The sequence below is a fragment of the Mesocricetus auratus genome, unplaced genomic scaffold (genome assembly GCF_017639785.1).
Source record: "Mesocricetus auratus isolate SY011 unplaced genomic scaffold, BCM_Maur_2.0 Super-Scaffold_100031, whole genome shotgun sequence".
NCBI lineage: Eukaryota > Metazoa > Chordata > Mammalia > Rodentia > Cricetidae > Mesocricetus > Mesocricetus auratus.
This window is the reverse complement of record NW_024429212.1, coordinates 8,058,310-8,083,152: the sequence shown is the minus strand read 5'-3', so window position 1 is coordinate 8,083,152 and position 24,843 is coordinate 8,058,310. Positions and strand designations below refer to the sequence as shown.

Below are 24,843 nucleotides of genomic sequence, written 5' to 3'. Positions count from 1 at the left end.
GGGAAGAAAAACAAAGGCATTTCAAAAAGAACTTTTCTTTTCCCAGAGACTTGAAGCAGGATGTTATTATGCGTCTTCTATTACATTAGGAGACTTTATTAAAACCATCTTTCTCTGGCCTTTTAAATCTGAGGCATGCAGCACACTTGGCAAGCATACCAATACCTCTATAATGACGAACAGAAATATATATGTGTTTCTAACAGGCACACTATTGTTCTAAAATATGACCCCCTTTCTATACATTTTTTCCTCCTGGCATCGTGGAAAAAAAAATAAACCTTAGATCATTTTAAGATTTATCACCAAACACTTGGAATTCATGGAGTAAAGTTGAGGCATGGGTTCCCTTCCTCCAGATCTCTTTCAGCTTTCAGCCTGGGTCGTGCGATGTTTGCATTGGCTTTAATTAAAGCCCACATTTGCCAACCGGGTACTCCACAAGGACTAGAAATCATTGAATTTACAAAGCGTGGTTTCAGACTGTGTAATAAGCTTTGATGGGCCCTCCTGGGCGCTCCAGCAACCCAGGCATACAAGAGGCTCTAAGATCTCACAGGAGGTTAGACCCTTTCCCCAGCATTTGATCCTTTTGTGTGGTTTAGACGAGCTCCCAGCACGGGAAGTGTCGGCCCAGTGTATCGGCTACAGTGTATCATTGGCTATCGCTGCCTCAACAATGTTGAGTGACAAACAGGAAATCTCAGCTAACCCAAAAGTGTACACTGGATCCCCCACCCTATGGGTTTCTGCTGACCTGGGCTGAGTTCATGCCTGTCAGTGCGGACCATCTAGATGGCTCTACAGGCCTGGCTGGGTCTACTTACAGATGGAGGTTTGAAGACTGGTGGCTTGTCTCTGGTGACCTCAGATAAAAGAACTGTGGCTCAACCCTGCCTCCTCTGACTTCTCTTTTCTCAGACAAGTTCTCACGGCCAGATGGAGCTTCCAATCAGAGAAGTGAGACACATAAACCCTGCCTGGCCTCTCTGGCCTAGGGGATGCTGATATCCTCTGGCTACAGGCAGTCACCTGGCCAACCAAAAGTCAGAGAGGGAGGGGATTGTAGGCCAGAGGGAAACGGCTTGGCAAAGAGGTAAGTGGATGGGTGGAGAGTCATACTTGTCCTTTTGTCACAGGACGCTCCTGGAGCCACAGGCATGTGTCATAGAGCAGTGGCATGCAAGCCCAGAGGAAGAGAAGCATCTGGCCTGAGTATCTAGGAAGGCTTCCAGGAGGAGGTGACAAAACCAGATGTGCATCAAGACATTGTGGTGTCATGAGAACTGCTTCCACTTTGAAGCAGTGACCAGAGATGCTGAGACCTGGGGCGTCGTGGCCACACCTACCTGGCGGCTCTGCTTGCTTCTTCCTGTTGTTCGGCAACCTCTGTGCCCCTCAGGAGGAGGAGTTAGCTACCCGTCCCCCCCCCGCTGTGCTCCTCCTCATCCTCCTGTGTGCACAGATACAGCCAGAGCTAGCAAGTCCTACAAGTCATTGTGTGATTCTAACTGAAACTCCAAACTTCTCGAAGAAGTGGTTTTCTGGGATGACTGCTCAACCCTGTGTGTGTCCTGGGGTTATATGAGAACCAGTTACCAGACCAGCTCCCTCTGTTCACCCTAACCCTAAAAATAAAGGGACATTTAAATAAGCTCGTCATCAATAGCAAACTGAAATGTACACCAGACACACGTGAGTTCTAGCACACTCGTGGAATGTGGGTTTAAATTTATGTGTGCACACACCTGTGAAAGAGACCAGGGGCCACGAGGGGAAGGGACCCTAAGTGGAGGGAAGGTGGGTAATGGAAAAGCCTGGAGGGATTTAGGAAGAGGAAGGGGGTTGCAGAGGGGGCAATGGGAGCAGAGGAGGGCTGTAGGGGAGGGGTGGATTAGAACAAGTCATAATGGCATCCATCTCTTCCCTGCCAGCCTTAAGATTGCTTCTTTTTCCTATAAAGTTTAGTTTGTATTGCCCAGCTAATCTTGGGAGAGGGACCTGTGGTCAACCTAACCAGGGTCACACCACTAAAGAAAACCGATTCTCTCTGTGGCAGTTTGGATGAGAATGTGTCGTCCTCCCCTCCCCATGTATTTGAGTATGTTTTCCCTTTAGGTGGAACTGTGTGGGAAGGATTAAGGGGTGTGGCCTTGTCAAAGGTATATTACTTGTATTAAGCTTTGAAGTTTCAAAAGCTCACACCAGGCCCAGTTAGCTCTTTCTCTGTCTCTCTTCCTCTTGCTTTCTCTTTCTCTTGCTCTGTGTGTGTGTGTGTGTGTGTGTGTGTGTGTGTGTATGTGTGTGTGTTTGTGTATGTGATGTCTATGGGTCAGATCTGAGTTTCCAGTTACTGCTCCAGTAAGTGTTGCACCTGCCTGCTGTCACGGTCCTGCCATGATGGTAATGGACTCTTCTGTGTCTGTAATCCCCCAGTAAACTTTTTCTTCTCTAATTTGCTTTGGCCGTGGTGTCTTTTTATAACAATAGAAAAGTAACTAGCATACTCCCTCTACCAGGAGCTATAAAATGCCAACAATTTCTCAGCAAGGGGTGAGATTTTGTGCCAACCTTTCCCACTGCATGCTGGGATTTTCTTTGAAGTTCGCAGAGGTCTTGTGTGTGTTGTCACAACTGTTGTGAGTTCATGTGTGAACTTCTCTGCTGTGTCTGGAAAACAGGTTTCGTTGATATTATTGCCCCTGAATCCTTTCACATCTTCTTCCACAAAGATCTCTGTGCCCTAGGAGGAGAGATATAGTATATATATATAATATAAATATATATATACATATATTATATATATATGTCCCACTTAGGGTTGAGTGCTCCCCAACCTCTAATTCTTCCACATTAACCAGTTTTGGGGAGGTCTGTGAGATAATTACCATCTACTACAAGGAGGGGCTTCTCTGATGAGGGCTGAGGGGCATGCTCACTGATCTATGGGCATGGTTGTGTCATTAAGAGTCAAGGTGGGAAATGGCACAGATGATTTGAAGGAACCATTCCCAAGTTCTCGACTCCACATTTGTTTGTCCCTTCCACGCCCCCAGTCTCAGCTACCGAGGAACACTCGCTGGCCTCTCTACGGTCACTGTTACCCCCTTCATGGCAGAAGGGTGGCCTCCTACCCATGCAGACACCTTGCCTCCAGATGTCCAGTGAAAGCAGTTGAGAAGGGATCCACACTACAGCTCGGGACAAGCCAGTATGGTGCTCCTTCTGGGTCTCTTCAGACTGCATGGACAAAGCTCCCAAGGAAAAGTGCTTGCCACAGAAACATGTGACCTGAACAAGGGGAAGCTCTTGAACCCCAGACTGATGGCTGGGAATCCAGCATGGGACTGATCCAGACCCCCTGAATGTGGGTGTCAGTGAGGAGGCCTAGGCAATCTATGGAGCCTTGGATAGTATTTATCCCTGGCATACAAATGGACTTTGGTTGCCCATCCCGCAATGAGGGATGCTCTCTCAGCCTAGACTCTTGGGGGAAGGGCCTAGGCCCTGCCCTGGATGAAATGACAGACTCTGGAGATCCTCCATGGAGGGCCTCACCCTCCCTGGGGATCAGAGTGGAAATTGGGTTGGGGGCTAGGCAGTCTGGTGGGGGGACGGGGAAGGAGGGGAGGGAGAGGGAGTTGGGATTGACATGTGAAGCAAGCCTTTTTCTTAGGTAAATAAAAAATGGGGAAAAAAAGAAAAGAAAAAGGGCTTGCGAGCTAGGAATCTCTACAAAGTAGCTGGCATGGGCCCTCCGTTCTCAGAGGTGAGCTGCTTACATCCAGTGTGCTTCTGAGCCCACTTGCTGCTTCTCAGAACATCACCTTCTGCAAGTGATTCCACACTGGGGCAGCTGGCCCTTGTGCTTCCATATAATGAGCCAGATTCAGCCAAGAGGACATCATGATTAGGTCCTGAGCGCCCCCTGACCATCATACCTCTCAGGACTATCACATCGTGGCAAGGCTGTCACCTGGGAATTATGGAAAGACACTGACCTAGGTGGAGATGATTGACAGGTGGGTAGGTAGACTGATAGATATATAGACAGATGGCAACAAATGATACATAATTAGATGATAGATATAGATAAATCATGCAATAGATTAATATAGATGACAGTGATGATTGGAAAAGTACAAAAAATAATAGATTTATAGGTGGCAGAAAAATTGGTGGTAGATGGAAGGAAGGAAGGAAGGATGGATGGAAGGAAGGAAGGAAGGATGGATGGAAGGAAGGAAGGAAGGAAGGAAGGAAGGAAGGAAGGAACAGGGAAGTCTGAGGTATTGGTGGTACTGTTACTACTCTTTCTGGTGAGCAGGAATTTTTTACATGTACTTCATGTCTAAGGAGTGGACTCTGGTGGCTGGTAAAATTTCAGATGAGTTTCTCTAAGAAGATGCCCACATTTTAAGTCAGTTTAGAAGGGCTACACTTGATGAAATACAAAATAAAACTTAAGAAAAATAAAGTAAAAAAATCATGCTTGAAGTTTAGGAAAACCATTACAAAAGGAGAATGTAGGGGAAGAAACTGGGCCAGCAAGGGTTCGAAGTTCAAGCTATAATGAAAACATTGACTTTATTTTAGTGGATCTCGGATGACACAATGCTGTTCACAGCTGCCAAGACAAACAATTGTGCGCACCACGTGTTAAGGGCACCATGAGCGGTGACACGAGAAAAGTTCCCAAAGAAGGGCAACCAGGTAGAGGTGATGCTGAGTGACACTGCAGAGCTGTGTCAGGAAAATTTTATATGGCATAAAGAAACAGGAACAAACACAAAGGTTTACTTTGTGGAGAACTCTACATCAGAGGCATTGTAGTTCTTTTAAGTTAATTCCAACTCTTGACACAGCACCAAAATAAAATCTTGGTACTGGAAATGGACTGAAATTCTAAATTTTACTTTGAATAATGGAAGACACAAATAGCCAGGAAGACTCAACAGTGAAGCCTATATAGTTCTGCCTGACAACCAGAGCACTGGAAGCCTGCGTAGTTCCAGCTCTGTGTCAGGTGCATTGGCCCAGCAGAGGGAGGGGACGGGTTCGAGATTGTGGAGTGACTTAGTTCATAATTTGGGTGTCACTGAACCACAGTGCAGAATCAATACATTACTGGGCATGACAAATGGCCCATTTCCTGCAATAAAGTGGATGCACTCTAAGCTCATACTGCAGACAAAGGCCCATCCCACACAGATAAGAGAGTAAAAGTAAAATAAAAACCCTAGATTTCTAGCAGGAAATCCTGGGAATTCACTGCAGGGGGAGGACCTCTAACTCGGACTCAAACCAGGAAGCCATCCACTCCGTGAACTTGCTGTAAGCATTGAAGACTGGTGTGTGAAACAAACCCCCAAGCACCACACTAGAGCACAGACGCTACGAACACTAGGCACGCCTGCCATGTAAATACTGGCTGTCGGCTAATTTTATGCATCTACAATAATAATAAACATGCTCAAATCAAAGATGAAGACTGTAGTAGAGACATGAAAAGGGGTATAGCTTGTAATCTAGAAGTACTTTATCGTGTTTTTTTTAATTTATCAAAATATGCTTACATCCATGAATACAATGAAACTCGAAAATCATCATCACTCTGAGGACCTTGTTTCTGGGGCCTGGGAAATGACCAAGGTTTGTACATCTCTTGGTGTTGAGAGGAACTGCTATACCTGTGTGTGACAGGCAGACAGTCCTGAGAAAGTACATTGCTGTGGAATAATTGGTCTGTACATTGTGAATATATGCTATTTTGATTGGTTTATTAAAGAAGCTGACTGGCCAATAGCTGAACAGGATAGAGTTAGGTGGGAGAGCCCAATTGAGAATGCTGGAAGGGAGAAGGGCAGAGTGAGGAAGAGTTCCCAGCCAGACGAGAGGGAGCAGGAGATGATCATGCCATGCTAATAAAGGTGCTGCCATATGGTAGGGCATAAATAAGGAATATGGGTTAACTTAAAATGTAAGAGCTAGTTAGTAATAAGCCTGAGCTATTGGCTGAGCATTTACAATTCATATAAGTCTCAGTGTGGTAAAATTTGGAAGCAGCTCCTGGAACGGGAAAACTGTCTACAGCACATGAAGTCACAAAAAACAGGAAACCAAATTTCCCAGGAAAGTGTCTTTGCAAGAGGCCACTAGTGTTCCTGCCCCACTTTGTAGGGGTCGAGTACCCCGACGTCTCTTCCTACCTTGGAACTTGACAGTCCCCTTCTCTTTAAGCTTTGGTACCCCAAACTGGAGCCTAGAGTGTTGGTGATGGGCCACATGCCAGGACCCACTTTTCCAAACCTTGAGACCCCAGGAAGTTCCCTTGTCTGTCTGTGCCCAGGGAAAGAACATGGCTGTTACTGCAGAGTGATTTGGGACCATCACTGAGCGTTGTACTCAGAGCCCTTCCAGGCTGGCATCCACAGGTGACTGTCATTATTCTGATGCTCGTTGTTTTTACTGGCATGAAGATTTGAACCCTTAAGGGGAGGCCAGAACTGAAAGCATCTTCCTGTGGCACGTGTAGAACTCTTCTGGGCATCTCTACCACGAGACCCTGAGGTCCATCAGTCGGTCCCACTCTTTTCAGCTGCTACAGGAAGTGGGTTCCCAGGAGACTGGCCGCACCCCACAGCCGACTCTTTCGTCCAGTCCTGGATGATGACACAGGCCCTCAGCGTCCGCCTTGGGAGCCACTTTCCAGGTTCACTGTTCTAGAATTCACTTCATGTTAAGTCCCCTGATGCTGGACGGCTGAAACCCCGCTGTTGTCTCTGTGCATGAAGGCTTGCTGGGCTGTTCGGAATACAGTGTCTGGGGGAGACAGGCACAGCTCGCTCAGTCCGTTGAGGCCAGAGGCAGAGGCTTCTGGGATGCTGTGCTGCTGTGAGGTGCTGAGGGAGGCTGGCCCTGCCATTAGCCATCCCTGTGGCCCACACCGTCCCGTGAGACAGAAAGCCAAGCTCCCTGTGAAGTGGGTGTTAATGCAGGGTCCTAATTCCAAGTCTACATGGTAGCTGGATGGGAAGGGAGTGAGCGAGGGGCAGACACCTGTGGGCCTGTCATATTCCGGCGTGATGACAGAGCCCAGTGTCGGCCACCAGCGTCCCCTCCCCTCCACCAGCTGAACCTCCCAGCATCAGGAGCCCCTAGGATTCCTCCTCTGGTGGGACAAGGACAGAAGGGAGAGGAACCCAGGCTCCTCAGATCATAGCAGGGGAAAGCCACTGGTCCAGGCAGGGAAAGACAAGGTGTTCAGGATGACAAACCCTGGGATGGGTCGTTAATACAGACCAAATGGACATGGAGGGCTGGCTCCAGGAGGGAGGAAGTTCACTGGGTAGCGTTTGTCGCGTTGACACAGAGTGGAGAGGGAGAACCGTGAGGAGGAGGAGCCTCCATCACACTGGTCCGTGGGCATGTTTTATGGGGCATTTTCTTGATTAATTGTTAATATGGGAGGGCCCAGCCCACAGTGGGTGGCTCTACCCAGGGCATGGAGTTGTGTAGGAGATCATGCTGAACAAGCCATGTGGAAAACCCAGTTAGCAGTACTTCTCCTGGTCTCTGCTTCAGTTCCTGTCCTGGAGTCCCTGGATGATGGACTGTGGTCTGTATACCACACAAACCCTCTCCAGCCCACACTGGGTTTCGCCATAATGTTGACGCAGCAACAAATAAGGGGCTGGGTCCTGAAAGCTTCTAGAAGCACAGCTCAGGGATGCCAGCGGCAGGGATGCCCTGTTCAGGGATGCCAGCGGCAGGGATGCCCTGCTCAGGGATGCCAGTGGCAGGGATGCCCTGCTCAGGGATGTCAAAGGCGGGGCTCTCACTGCTCAGGGATGCCAGCGGCAGGGATGCCCTGCTCAGGGATGCCAGTGGCAGGGATGCCCTGCTCAGGGATGTCAAAGGCGGGGCTCTCACTGCTCAGGGATGCCAGCGGCAGGGATGCCCTGCTCAGGGATGCCAGCGGCAGGGATGCCCTGCTCAGGGATGTCAAAGGCGGGGCTCTCACTGCTCAGGGATGTCAAAGGCGGGGCTCTCACTGCTCAGGGATGTCAAAGGCGGGGCTCTCACTGCAGCCTCCTGCTGTGATGACATCTAGTCACATGGCAGGTACGGGGCAGGCACACAGTGGGCACGGTCACACCACATTACAGTGATGTTTCAGACTTGCCTTCTCAAGCAGTTCCTCCCATATGCCCTGGGGTGAGCAGACAGCTTTTCTAGCAATCAAGGCCTTCCAGCAGCCCAGATCTCTATGTGATTGAAGACACTGTCTTCTCGTGACGCAGCAGGAGCTACGAAGACTCCATCTGTGTCGTTTTAATTTCCTCACTTGTTTCTGCTTAAAAAAAACATCACAACTTCCTTTCGAATAACACCTTCCACCACTCTGATACTCAAACGCTGTCAACGCGCAGCTTGAAAGACTCGAAATGGACGAGCGAGAGCCACGGGAATTTAGACAATGACGTCAAGTGGTGTCTGCAGCTCCTCACTTTTATCATAGGCTTCAGCCTCTCTAGCAGGCCCAGGGGCATGCGCACTGGATCCCTCCAGCCTTTCTGACTAGTCCCCTCCAGAGGACTTGACCCAGCGGGCTCTCATGAGCCGGGCCGGCACGGTGGGATAACAGCTCCCCTCAGCACCCTGTGAGCGCTTTCCACCGGCCCGCTGATACGAACGACATTCGAAAACACAAAGCTATAAGTGACTAAAGGTCCTTCTGCACTGGGGGGATGTGCTTCCAATACATGTCACTCAGCATTTGATCAGAGATGAAAGAGTCCCACTTTGAAAGTGCATTTAAGCAGCTGTTTTCTGGGCCAAATGAAAAGCGGTGGAGTCCGGGGGGATCAAGTGATGGGCAGGGGTCAGCCGGGGGCAAGCCTGAGGTTTAGGGGAGTCACCATCGCAGGCTTCTAAGGATGCCTGCATAAATCTGTGCTGATTTTTTTGGTTTGGGTTTGGTTTTCTGAGACAGGGTTTCTCTGTGTCGCTTTGGAACCTGTGCTGGAACTAGTTCTTGTAGACCAGGCTGGCCTCGAATTCACAGAGATCCGCCTGCCTCTGCTGCCCGAGTGCTGGGATTAAAGGTGGGCGCCACCATCGCCTGGCATCTGTGTTGTTTTAGACAGCGAGTTCTTCTGCCATCCCAGGACTTTGGAAAGAGTGTGGCCATCATGAAACCAAGCTCCATGCACACACTAGGTATCCAGGATCCAGAGAGCAAAGGAGACAGTGATAGGTTTTTAACACGTACACAAATTCTTGCTGGGCTTCTGTGAAGTATGTGGTACTCCCTGTTTCCTTGGGTGAGATCCCTTTTTTACAGCTCTTTGATTTATAATCATTTTAGACTCAGGAAAATCCACTGCTAGTATATGGCCATTACTATCCAATCTATGCCAAGTTCTGGGCTAAATTCTTACTTGTGTTTCTTAACAAACTTATTGAAAGAAATAGCTTTCACTGCTGTGTGACGTTTACAATCAATAGGTTTTAAAACACCAAAGTCAATTATTTTGGAAGCCCAGATTGCTTGTAATAATCAAAACCCAATCTTTCTTAAGATTATAGATTGATACATTTAAGAGATAATGCCTTAATTATTTTAGTTGAATTAAGGAGATAGAAGAGAAAAGGATGACCCTTGGTCATCTAATGACTTTGCTAACCCTTGGGAGCCTGCTGCAAAGTACACTTTGCTGGTAAAATGTCCCATGAGACAGAGACATGCTCCCTGTGAAGTGGGTGTTAACACAGGGTAGCTGTGAGCTGCTCTTACTGACTCACCTTCCCACCATGACTGTCATACCTTCACCCTGTGAGCCACAACAAACCCTTCCCTCTCAAGGCATCTTTTCATCAGATATTTGGTTACAGCAGCAGGAAAAGTCACTGAGGGGCAGGGGGCCAGAGGACAGGGAGAGGGAGCTGGCAAGGTTTATATTTGGGGAGACTTTTCCCACTTTAGGTCCTGTTGTGAGTGAGGAATGGGGCTCCAGAGACAAGAAGGGAGAACTTCCATTGATGTTTGGAGATGAGGCGTGAGCACATGGTTTAAAGACTGTATCCAAAATACAAATATAGACAACAATATGTAGTCAGTCAGATCTTTGTCTTATGCAGCATGTGTAGGGTGCAATGTACACCAGAACACCAGTCTTTTTCTCCTTTAATAGGTGGTGCATTTTAAAAAGCAGTGTATGCATGTATTTGATATTAAAAATTATTTTTTTTATTGAATGAGTTATGTGGATGGGGTAAAGGCCAGGGCACAAAATGTTGACATTTGAGAAGGGAGGACATGTTTGAAACATGCCGCAGAGCCGCTTACAGAGGACACTCTTGGCTTCCAACTCAAAGAGCCTCTTGTGGGACCCCAGTGTGCAGCATTAACCAAGGACTTGCACGGAAGTACCCAGCACCACTGGCAGATATACAGAGCACTTCGCTGGTCCTGGGGCACACGCTCCTCTGTAAGAGCAGGCACGTGTGGTTTGTGAATAGCGGGAAGCTTAGGGACTCGGGTCCCAAGAGAGATTGACGTGTTGAAATGTGGAGCTGCTCTACAGTGGAAAGACTTCAGCATTGCAGTGTGCGCTGAGAAAACCCTATTCCATGGCAAGTGTGGTAAGGCCACGGCGTAACCACAGGCTTTGTAGGTTACACACGGAGGATGTTAATAATAATGGCATGTGGTTTCCAGGAGAGCCCACTCGATTCAAGTTGTATCACTAGAGGTATTAACTAAAGACCAAAATAAGTACCACCAACTTTAGATGTTTTTTTGTTTTCCTCTAAAGATAAAGGCAGTACATACAACATTTTGAGAATGGAGATTCCGGAGCCGACTGACCTGAGTTTAAATGCAGCTGACGTTGGAACAGTTGCTGGGTGATGAAGAGGAACACCTTAGTTGAGAAATTAATAAGCAGATGGGTGTATAGCCCCCAAGAGCTTCCCAGTTTTAATTTGCACTGGCCAGGCTGTGTAGAAACGTGTCTCCGAGGCTTATGACAAGGTCATGAACAAGGTCACAGAGGGCTTATGCCAAAGCTGAAACATGTGGACCCAGTAAGCATGCCCCTCGGTGTATGGGTGGAAAGTATCCTGATTGCATACAGATCACGAACTCTGTCCAATGATAGGTGACATAAGCCGTGAACTCACTCCCAGAAAGGGTTGCAAATGTTGAAGCACTCAACGGGGCTCTCAAATCACACAGCTCATATCATAGTGCTGGATGCTGGAAGTCCAGGGCTGAGGGGACAACAGGGTCAGCTGTGTGGGAGTTTGGGAGAGAACTGCCTTCTCTTCCTCTTCCGGCAGGTTGGGCTCACTTCTGTTTTTGTCTCATAGATGCATAGTCTCATACCTCTGCCTTCATCTTTACATGACACCCTTCATGTATCTATGTACCAATGTCCCCCCTCTTGCACCAACCCTGTTGGATCAAAACCCACCCCAATGACCTCAGCTTTGCTTTATCTTGTATATCCTAAGGATTGTAGGCCAGAACTTCAATAGGGGAGCTTGGGGGAGGGTAGTGTGGTGACATGTCATCCCTCAGCAGAAAGTGACCTTAAAAGTATAGCTTTATTGATGTTTTCATGGAATGGCACCTTTGTTCCAAGAAAGTGACTGTTTCCCATCTAACCAATTCTTAGAGACAATGGTGAACAGAATGGGGTTTGTGGATTGTACCCAGAAAACTATTCTTTGAGGGTCACTGGGTCTTGCTGGATTCCCAATCCAGCTGAAAACTAGTGACCTCCAGATTCAGTTAGAAACTGCATCTGAATTATAAGATTATTACACAATGTGTGTGTTCAGGCAATTGGATAAGCAGCAGTAGCTATCAGGAACCTAAAGAAAAAGGTGCTATGGTCACAGAGACTAAAAGAAAGGTCTACGGACTGTGACACATGGTGGGGAATGGAGGCAGGACATTTGGAGTCTGGGTAGGCAAAAGACTGTGACGCATGGGGGTGGTGATGGAGGCAGGACACTTGGAATCTGGGTAGGGTCTTAGACAGGATTCTGGACTTCTATCAGAAACAGGATCTGAAACCAGGAACTGGGTCAGTTGATCGTGTTATATCTTCATTACCCATGCCATAAAGGGATAATAGCCCCTCAGGAACTGGGCCAGTTGAACATGTTGTATCTGCACTATCCATGTCATAGATGATAGTAGCCTCTTAGGAACTGGGCCAGTCAAACATGTTGTGTCTGCATTATCCATGTCATAGAGGATACTAGCCTCTCAGGAACTGGGCCAGTTGAACACGTTGTATCCGCATTATCTGTGTCATTGGGGGTTAGTAGCCACTTCAAGGACAGAAAGTTCTGCACTATCTCCTTAGCTCCCCTGTGTAGATCTCAAATTCCTTCCAAATGAAGTTTCTTCAAAGAGGAGTTCTGGCATAGAGCTAACATCGTTTAGACGATACGCTAGTGCGCTGTGTACCTTCTCTTTCTGGAACATTAGGTGATGCCCTCTGAAAGGATGAAGCCACTTATCACAGTGAGCATGGGTGAACAGGGGACACAGCACTTTTAGAAACAAACACTGACACTTGTTTTAGTGTCAGGGTAAGAAAAGAACTTTGTAGTTGAAGAAAGTGTGTTGTATGGAACACTCAATTCTTCCTGTTAGTAACCATGCTGTCATAAAGCCCTGTTCTATCTTTGTCATGACAGGGGAGATCCACGGACACAAGAGGGGAATCCTGGGGCTTATGTTCACCTACATGGCTGAGAATCTAGACACGGTTGGTCATTGTGTGACAGAAGGGCATACCAGGGCCGCTGGACAAATGCATGCACACCGCTCCCAACTTTGTAGGCCCAAGTCTTCACATTAATGTCTCAGTGGCTACTCTGGGGAATGTTTGTTGGAGCTATCCAGGTGTGGTTACCTCGAGTCTCATTTTACTGGGAGAATACTACCGATATATCTTCTTATGTATTGGGGGGAAGTATTCTTTTGGGAGAAACTCTGAACTAAGAACCAAGGACATTCCCCTACATGGAAAAAAAAAGGCCTTGGGATTCAGTGCTAAGGATTCTAAACACAAGAAAAAATGAAGTGTTTGTGTGTGTGGTGGGGAGGGGAGGGAATAAAAATGTGTTTGGCCTAATAATTCAATGTAAAAATAAGTTGATTTATAAAAGCACCTAAAAAACCTGTGACTGTTAATGACAAAGTTGCATCTGGAGTGTGTAAGCGTGAGATGAGTCAATGAGCGTGAAAAACAGAGCCAAAGACACGCGTGACATGAAAATTAAGTACCGCAGGGCACGGGACAGAATGACAGGAGTTGCTGTGGGTGAAACTCTGTTCTTCACGATGGGACGTGTCTTGGTGATCAGCAAATAGAAGGAAATGGACTATCACCTGTGAAAGCTAAGTCAAAAGACCACAAAGAAATTACAGCCAGTGACCATCGCCTGAATGGTGTTTGTAGGACATTCCTACGTGTGACCAGGCTCATGTGGTGAGTTTTCCCTTCAACGGGGGCAGAGAAGTGGATGGAGGGTTAGCCAGAGCTCATGCCCAACTGGAGGCAGATTCCTAGGTCTAGGTAAACCAGGATCTACCTCATTCTCAGATGTTCTACATTCTACCCAGAGCTTAGGGTGAGCCAAGATTTAGTGTCTTACAGTTGGGGAACCATGACAGGGTCACAAGGTATCTAAGGTAATGGAGAAGCTCCTCCATGTCCCCAACCACAAAGAAAGCAGAATCACCCATGATGAATTGTTTTATCTCTTCATCCAGATCCTCAGCTCACAGGATCTAGACTCTACTAGCAAGCAAATCTCTGAATTTTCTAGATCAACTCGATAATTAAGGTGGAAAGATGTGCCCTAAATGTGAACTACACCATTCTGTAGGACAAGGAACTGGGCTGAATAAACAGAAGAAAGTGAATTGAGCATCAGTGTTTGTTAACTCCTTCCTGACCAAAGGCAATGGGATCAGCTGCCTTACCCTCTCTACCATGAGGTAACCCACCCCTTCTTAAACCAGGAGCCCAGATAAACTCCTCCTCCCTACAGTTGATTTTCATTCTGAGAAAAGTAACTAACATAAGAACATTCTAAACTCAAGCCCTTTTCTCCACTTGTCTGTGGGTCAGAAGCGTCACAGAACCGTCTATGGCTTCAGATTTCCTAAGGGATGCTATTCCGCACTTGGCCGGGCATGGATTCTGTCCCGCCCAGCTCTATTCAAGACTCACAAACTGTGCCTTTGAGGTGAGAAAACTTAGCTGAGCTCTGGCAAGGCACCCTGGCTGCGTTGCCATTGTCCTCGGGTGGATCAGTCTATAGAGCTGCGATTTAAACGTTGCTAAAGCGCTTTGCTTCATGCCTCTGGAAAAGGTAATGGAAATTCACAGCAATCCTGAACCCTGCATTTAGCACTTCCCAGTGTGAAGAGGAGGTGCTTAGCAACCTGCTAATGTTTGACACAGTAACTGAAAGGTAGGCTGAGCCACCGGAGGGAAGAAACAGCACAGCCCAGCAGGAAAGATCACGGGATGCTGAGTCTGAGAATCCAGTTACTCAGAACTCCCAAGCCATCACCATCATAAGAAAGTCACTGCTGGAAATAAGCCTGACATCAGATTTGTGCCTCAGGTCACCCGAGTCTACCCCATCCTCTCTGGAAAACTGCCCCCAAGATCAGGGTGTTATCTTCCATCGCTATATTAGTGGAATGGAGTCCTCGTCCTTTACTGGGACCATACATTCTTCTGCTACTCAAGTATCTTAAAAGCCATGATGACCCTCAACTGTTCTTCAGTGGGTCCATGTGTTCATCAGAGCCTGAGATACCCACATAGTGGTGAAGGCAGAAGTTCTTCAGGTCCCAATTATTAACCCCTAACTACTAATCTATATATTTCTACATGGCCTTATCTTACCAGAGAACGTCTGGCACGTCCTATCTGCCTGGTCTCTACATGGCATCTCTCACGGCCTCCCTCTCCCCAGCATTCTCCTGGTCTCCTGGCCACGCCTATCTTCCTGCTTCTACTAGCCAATCGTGTTTTATTCATCAACCAATAAGAGAAACATATATACAGAAGGACACTCCCCCCATCATAGTTGTGTCTGCAAAAATCAGGAATTAGGACTAGGAACACACTGAATGTTTGATAGCTACAGCCTATCAGGTGAGTTCTTCATTAGCCCCATGAATGTCACAGCAAGCTCTGAGGGCATTTCACCATGACCCAAGAAGGCTTAAATTAAAACCTCAGGAGACTTGAGTCTCTGTAAGTCACCCAAGAGCACATAGACATTCACATGACATTTTCCGAGACTCAGTCTCTTGATCTTGTACAAATTCTCACAACACAATCTCAGGACTCTGACCCATAGATTAACAGAGGACTATTATGAAGATGAAGTAAAGACCCGTATTCTGGCCCCATCTACAGGAAGTGACCGCCCTGAGCATTTGATAAAGATGCTCATGGTTTGGACGTGTGATGCCATCCATAGGCCCCTGTGTTTGACCAGGAGCCTATGGAGGGCATAGGTGCTATCCCTAGATAACACCACTGTTTGTGGGGAGGTTCTGAAACCTGCTGAGGGAGAGCCTTGCAGGAGGAAACAAGCCCTTTGGTGCAGACCTTGAGGTTTCCTATTGCATCCCTATCCTCCATCAGCTCTCTGCTTCATGATCCACCCAAACATGAGCAAGCGGCCTCCTACAACGGAGGAGCACCCAGCCACTCCTAACCCCCATGCCTTCCCAGCCACCATGAACTGTACCTGCATTAGGTGGCTTCTTGTCAGGTATTTTGGGTCACAGCGACAAGAAAGTGACCAATGCTCCATAAACTGCAATATTTTGTTAACTAGACTACAACACGGTGGCAAAGGGAACGCACAACGAGGAGGCAAGCAAAGCCACATGAGGCGTGGGGAGAAATGTGCTTTGAGGCCATGGTGGGTTTCAATGCCACTCACAGGGAGGCGGAAAACTCACTTCCACAGCGCTGCTGACAGCACCGCACAAAGTGCCTTTCATCCCGCGCAACCCACAGTGCTCCGTGGAAGAGAATGCCGGCTGAGAACAAACGGTAAGTAAGATGCCGTCGAGCGCGCGTACCCAGATGGAAACCCGTGGGAACTGGCCAAAAGCTTGTCAAGACTTCAACATGGTTGGGGGGGAGGAATAAACCCTCCCCCAAATCCCTTAACTACAGTTTTAAAATAAATTCTGACGCTTTTCTTAAACAAGGGCTGTGTCTACAACAGACCTGACTTTCAGTATATCTTCGGCACTCGACTGTCTGCAATCAGCCTCACCCTTCACAAAACGACACATTTTGTTCATAATGAGCCATCACCGAATTCTTCCAAGAGCTCGACCATGCTCCGCAGTTTGAGAGATCCAGATATTTTCCTAGAGATCTTGTCATCGGCATCACTCAGTTCAGGGAAGCAAATGTTCTCACAGAGGGGACTCAAGCAAGAACTTGGACTCCATTTGCTGTCCCCCACCTATTTCAAGTATTTATAACCATTAAAAAAGAAACAACCACTTTATATTTGTGCGTTGACAACCAAGCAGGACAAATAAGAAATATTTGTCACAGTTCCTCAGCACCCCTCCGCCAGTAGTCTCCCAAAAGGATGCAGACTGCTCCAAACACAATCAAATGACAAATTAGCCCAGAACTCCTCTGTGAGAGGAATAAATTGTTCTCACTTCCTCACCAACTACAATGACCTGTGACTAATGGGATCTCTGTGGAAAGAGGCTAGAGTTCCCTCCACAGGGAATGTGGGCGCTTCTGCTGCTGGAGGGACTTTGTGCAAAGGCTTCCCTTGCTGCTGCGAGTGCTCACAGGCACTCAGCAATGTGTAAAGATGGGGGACTTCCACCCCTCATCCCCCGTTGGAGGGATGTTTGCAGTCAGAATAATGAGGCAGCTCTCCACTCAACAAATAGCTAATGCCTGCCTCGACACTTCCACGCCTTCCTCCTCCCCTCCCGGTTGCTTGTAGCAACTATTTCTGGCATGATGAAGCATCCACACTAAAAATACGGTAATGTTTAATAAGATCCCAGGGAGGGGGGAGAGAGAGAGGGAAGGAGAAAAGGGGGGTGGGGGAAGAGAGAGAAGAAAGGAGAGAGAAGATGACAGCAACTTTACCTTCAGGTTTTAAATCAAGCACAGAGAAGGAGCATTTCTGCTTCTCCGAAGCTTTATTTTATTGTGCAGAGATGCACTGATTGAACGGGGGACACAAGTCAAGCAATTAATTGGCTCCAAAGTAAAATCAGCCAGGGACAAAAACAAGTATCCCAAGTCACCATTGTTCCAACCCCAGAGCACCTTGCTAACCATAGCCCCAAGTCCCCTCCACTTCCTCTAGTGTATCTCCACTTCTTCTAGTGTATCTCCACTTCCTGTCATGTCTCTCCACTTCCTGTGGTGTGTCTCCACTTCCTGTGGTATGTCTCCACTTCCTCCGGTGTGTCTCCACTTCCTCCGGTGTGTCTCCACTTCCTGTGGTGTGTCTCCACTTCCTCTGGTGTGTCTCCACTTCCTCTGGTGTGTCTCCACTTCCTGTCGTGTGTCTCCACTTCCTGTCGTGTGTCTCCACTTCCTGTCGTGTGTCTCCACTTCCTCTGGTGTGTCTCCACTTCCTGTGGTGTGTCTCCACTTCCTCTGGTGTGTCTCCACTTCCTGTGGTGTGTCTCCACTTCCTGTGGTGTGTCTCCACTTCCTCTGGTGTGTCTCCACTTCCTCTGGTGTGTCTCCACTTCCTGTCGTGTGTCTCCACTTCCTGTCGTGTGTCTCCACTTCCTGTCGTGTGTCTCCACTTCCTCTGGTGTGTCTCCACTTCCTGTGGTGTGTCTCCACTTCCTGTGGTGTGTCTCCACTTCCTGTGGTGTGTCTCCACTTCCTCCGGTGTGTCTCCACTTCCTCCGGTGTGTCTCCACTTCCTCCGGTGTGTCTCCACTTCCTGTGGTGTGTCTCCACTTCCTCTGGTGTGTCTCCACTTCCTCCGGTGTGTCTCCACTTCCTCCGGTGTGTCTCCACTTCCTGTGGTGTGTCCCCACTTCCTCCGGTGTGTCTCCACTTCCTGTGGTGTGTCTCCACTTCCTCCGGTGTGTCTCCACTTCCTCCGGTGTGTCTCCACTTCCTCCGGTGTGTCTCCACTTCCTCCGGTGTGTCTCCACTTCCTCCGGTGTGTCTCCACTTCCTGTCGTGTGTCTCCACTTCCTGTCGTGTGTCTCCACTTCCTGTCGTGTGTCTCCACTTCCTGTCGTGTGTCTCCACTTCCTGTGGTGTGTCCTCCACTTCCTCCGGGGTGTCTCCACTTCCTGTGGTGTGTCTCCACTTCCTGTGGTGTGTCTCCACTTCCTCCGGTGTGTCTCCACTTCCTCCGGTGTGTCTCCACTTCCTCTGGTGTGTCTCCACTTCCTGTGGTGTGTCTCCACTTCCTGTGGTGTGTCTCCACTTCCTCCGGTGTGTCTCCACTTCCTCCGGTGTGTCTCCACTTCCTCCGGTGTGTCTCCACTTCCTCCGGTGTGTCTCCACTTCCTCCGGTGTGTCTCCACTTCCTCCGGTGTGTCTCCACTTCCTCTGGTGTGTCTCCACTTCCTGTGGTGTGTCTCCACTTCCTGTGGTGTGTCTCCACTTCCTCCGGTGTGTCTCCACTTCCTCTGGTGTGTCTTGTGGCCTCTGTGTTCCTTGTGGTACCACCAAGTTCCAGGGATAGCCTGAGCATCTCAGGCACTCTGCATCTGACTCCTGCCTCCTCTCATTCCCCCCTCCCCTACCTGCCTACAAGACCAGGACTCAGGCCAGACAAACGCTCTCCAGGGGAGTCCTGCAAACAGTGGGTCTTCAAGGGTGGGCCCAGAACCATTGTGAATTTCTCTTTTTTTTGTTTTTGTTTTTGTTTGTTTGTTTGTTTTGTTTTGTTTTTCGAGTCAGGGTTTCTCTGTATTGTTTTGGAGGCTGTCCTGGAACTCGCTCGGTAGACCAGGCTGGTCTTGAACTCACAGAGATCCGCCTGCCTCTGCCTCCGGAGTGCTGGGATTAAAGGCATGTGCCACCAATGTCCGGCCCATTGTGAATTTCTAAGAAACAAACCTGTTACAGTGTTGCGTGTGAAATGTCTCCACAGGGTCTGGTCTTTGAACATTCACTCCCCAGCCAGAGGTGCTGTTTGGGGACATTGTGAAACCTTTAGAGCAGCGGTTCTCAACCTGAGGGACACAACCCCTTTGGGGTGGGGGAGGGGGTGTGGTCAAATGACCTTTTCATGGAGACCTCCTAAGGCCATCGGAAAGTCCAGATATTTATATTGCAATTCATAACAGTAGCAAAATTGCAGTTATGAAGTAGCAAAGAAAATAATTTCATGGTTGGGGTCACCACACATGAGGAACTGTATTGAAGGGTCACAGCATTAGGAGGGTTGAGAACCACTGCTTTAGGGGGTGACACACGGACGTGGAAGAACGCTGGAAATGGGCCTTGGGTTATATAACTAACCGTACTTCAGGCCCAAGCTTTCAGATTTCTGGTCTACCAAGATGAGATCAAGCAGCCTCACAGTCTTATTGCCACAGCCACAAGCCACTCTCCGCACCATAAGTACTGTCACAAACACCACCATGACTTCTGAAATAAAGCCTCCCCGCCCCTGGCCCCTGAGCAGCTTCTTGTTGCGGGATTCCTGCCTAGGTTCCGTTGTCAGTTTAGTCCCCAAATAACACACAGGACACTGTATTAATTATAAGCTGTTGGCCATTTGTTATTGTTTCTCATTGGCTAGCTCTGACTTAATTATTGACCCATAATCACTAGTACAGACTTGCGTCCCCTCTTTCCGGGGATCAGATGGCGATGGCTCAGTTCACTACATTTCCCAAAATCCTCCTAGACTCCTAGTCCCACCTATCTTGCTTCCCTATTGGCCAACAGTGCTTTATTGACATATACACAGGACTTTCCCCATCAGCTTCTTGCAGATGTTTTGTCACAATTACAAGCAAAGAGACTAGTGCAGAGAACTTTCTCCTGCCTTGTCTCCCTCCTCACCTCCTTGGGCCCAGCAAGAGGAATGGCTTTCCGAGTCAAGCTGTCCATCCTCTCGGGAGGGGTAAGTAACAGCCCACACGGCCTCCCCAGGCACCATGCAAATATAGTCACATCCTCACAACTCTATGCTGAACAGCTGGGATGCAGACAGGAAGACTGTCAAGCGTTAATAATGACTTTGCTTTGACAACAGGCTGCTTTCTTTTCTGCTATTCCCAATCCATCACCTGAAGTACCAGCCGGTAGCTCACAGCATTGCTGAGAACTCCACAAGGAAAGGGATTGGCAGAAGAGAAATCAGCTGAGGGCTTACCAGACAGATGAAGTGTTGGACGGCCCGGGGAGTTGGGGGGTAGTGAGGAATGAAATCATCCCGCACGCCCTTACCAGTGGCTGTCTGTTGCCTAATGCGTGTAGGTGTCTGAGCCGACCCTCTGCAGGACAGCTGTGTCCCCAAGTATTCCAGTTACACCACAGTGAGGGTGCTTGAGAAATTTCCACTGGATGCACGTCACATCATCGACTTCCCAGGAGCACAAGTATGAACAGATAGTGGACCACAGAGACGCAAAAGCCTCTGAAAGTGGGACAGAGGTTAGGAGAAGACAGAGTTCCATCACTTTACAATAGATCAGTGGAGGCTTGAGGAGGACTAGGTGGAACCCCATATAGATAGGCTGTGTTCCAGGTCCCATTTGTCACCATACTAAATACAAGAAACCTGTGCAAGATTCCTCAGTGGTGACCATCAGTCATAGCCCCTGCTTTACGATGACCACATAACCTGATCCAGTCTCCAGGTAAATGCCTGTCATGTTCTCATTCCACATCCACCCAATGTCACAAGCCTTTCCTGGATGACACCCCCCTTTCTCCCACCTCAACTCATGTAATCGCCAGCAGAGATGAGCTGTGCCTTGGTCACGGGGTGAAGTTGTCACTCCTTCCCCATTGAGCACATGAAACCCTCCCAACCACGGCAACTGAGTTACAGGTGCACAGGTCCTCAAAGGATGAAGGAGACCTTTCACTGACATCTGCAGTGGGTCTTTCTTCTCTGAGACAGGTGAGTGTGAGTAGAACTTTCTTTCCCTCAAGGAAGTCTGAGGCGATGCCAAGACTGACACCAGGAAGGTCATAAAACCTCATCTTGATGACATGATTTGGTCCCCAAGTCTATAACGTGCATGAATGTAGCTTAAACCATAAATTTGCTCTTATATAAGATACCAAATTCCCTTGCTTTCTGTGGCCCAGGTCAACATATGTTTGCATCACCTACAAACTTGGATAACAGATATTCTGAGAGGAGGCAAAGCCATCAATCACTAAGGAAAGTCAAGTTCTAAGATGCTTCTGGTCTACATTCTGGTCCACAGCTCCCACCTCAGCCCACCCCAAACCCATCTGTGGTTGACCCTGCTAGTGAGCCTCATGCTAAGACCCCTTTAAATTCCCAACGCTCTCGGAATATAGGACATTAAAAAGAAGTCTCATGCATAGTGCTGACGGGATGGTGAACAATCAAACGGTGCCCTCTCAAAAACATGTTTGCAAATCGGTGGAAACCAGCATGTGGAACATTGCAATTAAAATAAGGAAAAGGTGATAGTGATACCAACTAAAAAGTGCCTAAGTTCCTCTCCCGTAGGAAATATTCCAAAGCCAACCCAACTCATGGGGAAAACTGCTGGCGCTCATTCTCCCGCGCTGTTCTCCATAATTCTCTTATCCTTTGGGCATTTTGTGGCTCTGTCTCCTTTTATAGCACACAGCAGTAGCAGCAGTTGGTACCTTAAATGTGTGTGAATTACATAAAAGGCGATCCTGATTAGAGCTGAAGGTTTTAATTAAATGAGCAATTAGCCTTGAGCATGGATGTTTATACAAAAGGAAAATCAGCTAATTAATTTGGATAATGACTTGCTCCTGCGAACATGAGCCTGCCCGGGGCTTAGTGTGGCAAGAGGGGAAGGCCATGGTGGAGAGAGTGTTTGCACCCTGTGGTTAACAAGTGGGGAAACAGCTGGGGTCAGGCTGGGGTCCCTACCAAGGGAAAGTCACATGTCATTATTAAGTGGCCTGGGACACCTCGACGTCCCCCAGCCCTTCACCCAAGGAACACAATACATCTTCCTACCAACTGTCTAGATCTCCACTGAAGGCTCCAGGACCTCTCCCTGCAGGCACATCTGATGCTGAAGCTGCATGGACCTAGTCACCAAGAGAAAAGCAGCACCGAGAGGCAAAGTGACCGCGGTGGTGGTAATTGTCAACTCAACAGAACCTGGAATCAGGTGGGGTGTGGGCCCCTGGGCACGGCTGTGGAGATCATAGTGATTGGGTGAGAAGACTCGTCCACTGTGGGTGGGGCCATTCCCTGGCTGGGCTCTCCCACTGTGGATGAAGAGGGTGATCTGAGAACAGCAACATAGATCCCTTTCTCCTTTCCGACTATGGACACTGTGTAACCAACTGCTTCAAGCTCCTGCTGTCTTGGCATCTCACTACGATGGACAGTATCCTTGAGCTGTGAGCCGAAGCAAGCCCCCTTTCCTTTACATTTTTGTCAGGTTATTTTATCACAGCAACGAGAGAAGATACTAAGTCACCATCCAATCTCTCAGCCAAGACTTAACTCAGGAATGCGACAATGTTGGCTGGGCTTGATTTTGTCAGTTCCTGGGGGAAAACAACCAAGAGACTTGCAATGGTTCTAGATTAGTTTCTGCTAAATCATTTAAAATTTGGAACCAAGAAGGGAGTTTTTGTTGGTTTTATGTTGTTGTTGTTGTTGCTGCTGCTGCTGATTTGGTTTTGTTTGCTTGGGAGTGAAATCTCTGTATTAATTTGTGTCTCCCTACCCCACTCATACAAGAATGGAAATCGTCCTACTTCCTTGAAAACAGTGTTGTAGCATGACTGAGGCCAGTGGTAGCCAATGTTCAAGGCTACCTACCTTGCAGAAGGTTGTCAAAACCACTAATGCTTGTATCAAAACACTAATAAAAGGACATATGGACTGTGGCATCTTTAAATTTTTAGAGCGGGGACTGGAGAGATGTCTCGGCAGTTGAAAATATGCACTGCTCTTAGAGAGGACCTGAACTCAGTTGCCAGCACTCATACCAGGTAGCTCACACTGCCTATGACGACAGTTCCAAAGGACATTCAGCACCTCTGGCCTCTGCAGGACACCGGCACACATGTGCACACGAGTGCACACACATGCATAACTAAAATTCAAATCTTGCCATTTTACTGCATGAGCATGGTAGGAGTTGCCCAGAGGCTCTCAGTGTTCACTCTCCATCCCTTTCTCCACTAAGCCAAGTTATCTGAAAGTAGCCCACTGATTTTGGTTGTATTTTACTCTTTTGGCTTTTGGGGGTGGGGTGCCACCCAGCTCCCATATAAAACACACACACAGAGACTTATTATTTCTTATTTCTAATGCCCATTCTAACCAAGCTTTTCATAAATTATCCCAACTACCTTTTACCTCTGGGCTTTTTTCTTGTTACTTCTATATAGCGTACCTTCACTCTTACTCTATGGCTGGCTGGGTAGCTGGGTGGTTGGCCCCTGATGTCCTCCTCTCCTTTTTCTCCTGCTTCTTCCTCTCTCTTGCTCCTCTTTCTTTCCAGATTCCTCCTTCTATCTATACTCTCTGCCTGCCAGCCCTGCCTATCCTTTCTGCTGCCTCGTTATTGACTGATCAGCTCTTCATTAGACTATTAGATGTTTTAGACAGGCAAAGAATCACAGCTTTACAGAATTAAACAAATGCAGCATAAACAAAAGCAACACATATTTACATCATTAAAAATGTTCCAGAGCATAAACACATGCAACACACCATAAAATAATATTTTGCAACAGCCTACAGGTGTTCAACCTTTGGAAAGTGCAGTGTCTTTTGCACAGCCCTTCTGGGCAAGCCTCTGAACCATGACAGGTAAGTTTCTAAACAGCCCACCACCACCAACCCTGGGTTCCATGTATTCCCTGGGTCTATTATCACATTTTCAACCCATCTTCCTACCCCCAGGCAACACTGTCATTGCTCCAGCTTCCTACATACAGAAGACACATTCCAGAACAGGTGATTTGCATCCTTCCTCATCAAAAGACAAGGGATTCCAAACCTACCCAGTCTACCTTCCAAGTTTGTTTTAGATTTCGTGTGTGTGTGTGTGTGTGTGTGTGTGTGTGTGTGTGTGTGTGTGTGATGTATGCTGGTGCCAGAGGAGGGAGTTAAATCTCCTGAAGTCACAGACAGTTGTGAGCCAACCAATGTGGGTGTTAGGAGCCCAACTCAGGCCTTCTGATTCTCTTGTCTTTGCAGTTGTGAGGCTAGCCTTCAATGGCTGGACCATCTCTCCAACTCTCTGCACTCCCAAATTAATGGGAAGAGATGGCTTGCCCTAAAGCTTGCAGCTGTGAGATTCTAAATAGATTCAAATTGCAAGGAAGGAACAGCTCTGAGAAGACATCGCCAACATGCCAACGGCGGAGGGGTCCAGACCTTGATGGATGTGCCGATAGTTGCTGAGGAGTCAAAGATGTCCACACGCTTCCTGAAGAGCAAACGAGAAAAGCCAGGAATGGAAGAAAAGGGTCACCACACGCCTCGGACCTGATAGAAACGGGAGGGCTGAGGATGTAGACATGGCTCAGTGGAAGTGTTGAGGGAAAGCGCATGGAAACTTGAGAGACACGAGCAGACAGAGAGCTC

At 48.0% G+C, this 24,843-nt stretch overlaps 1 long non-coding RNA gene across 1 annotated transcript; it reads left to right on the top strand.

Moving 5' to 3' along the window:
• Positions 1-19,604: 19,604 nt before the first annotated feature.
• Positions 19,605-23,132, top strand: LOC121135110. The gene is made up of 2 exons (XR_005872293.1): positions 19,605-20,166; positions 21,363-23,132. It is a non-coding gene; the product is annotated as an uncharacterized LOC121135110 (long non-coding RNA).
• The last annotated feature ends 1,711 nt before the right edge of the window (positions 23,133-24,843 follow it).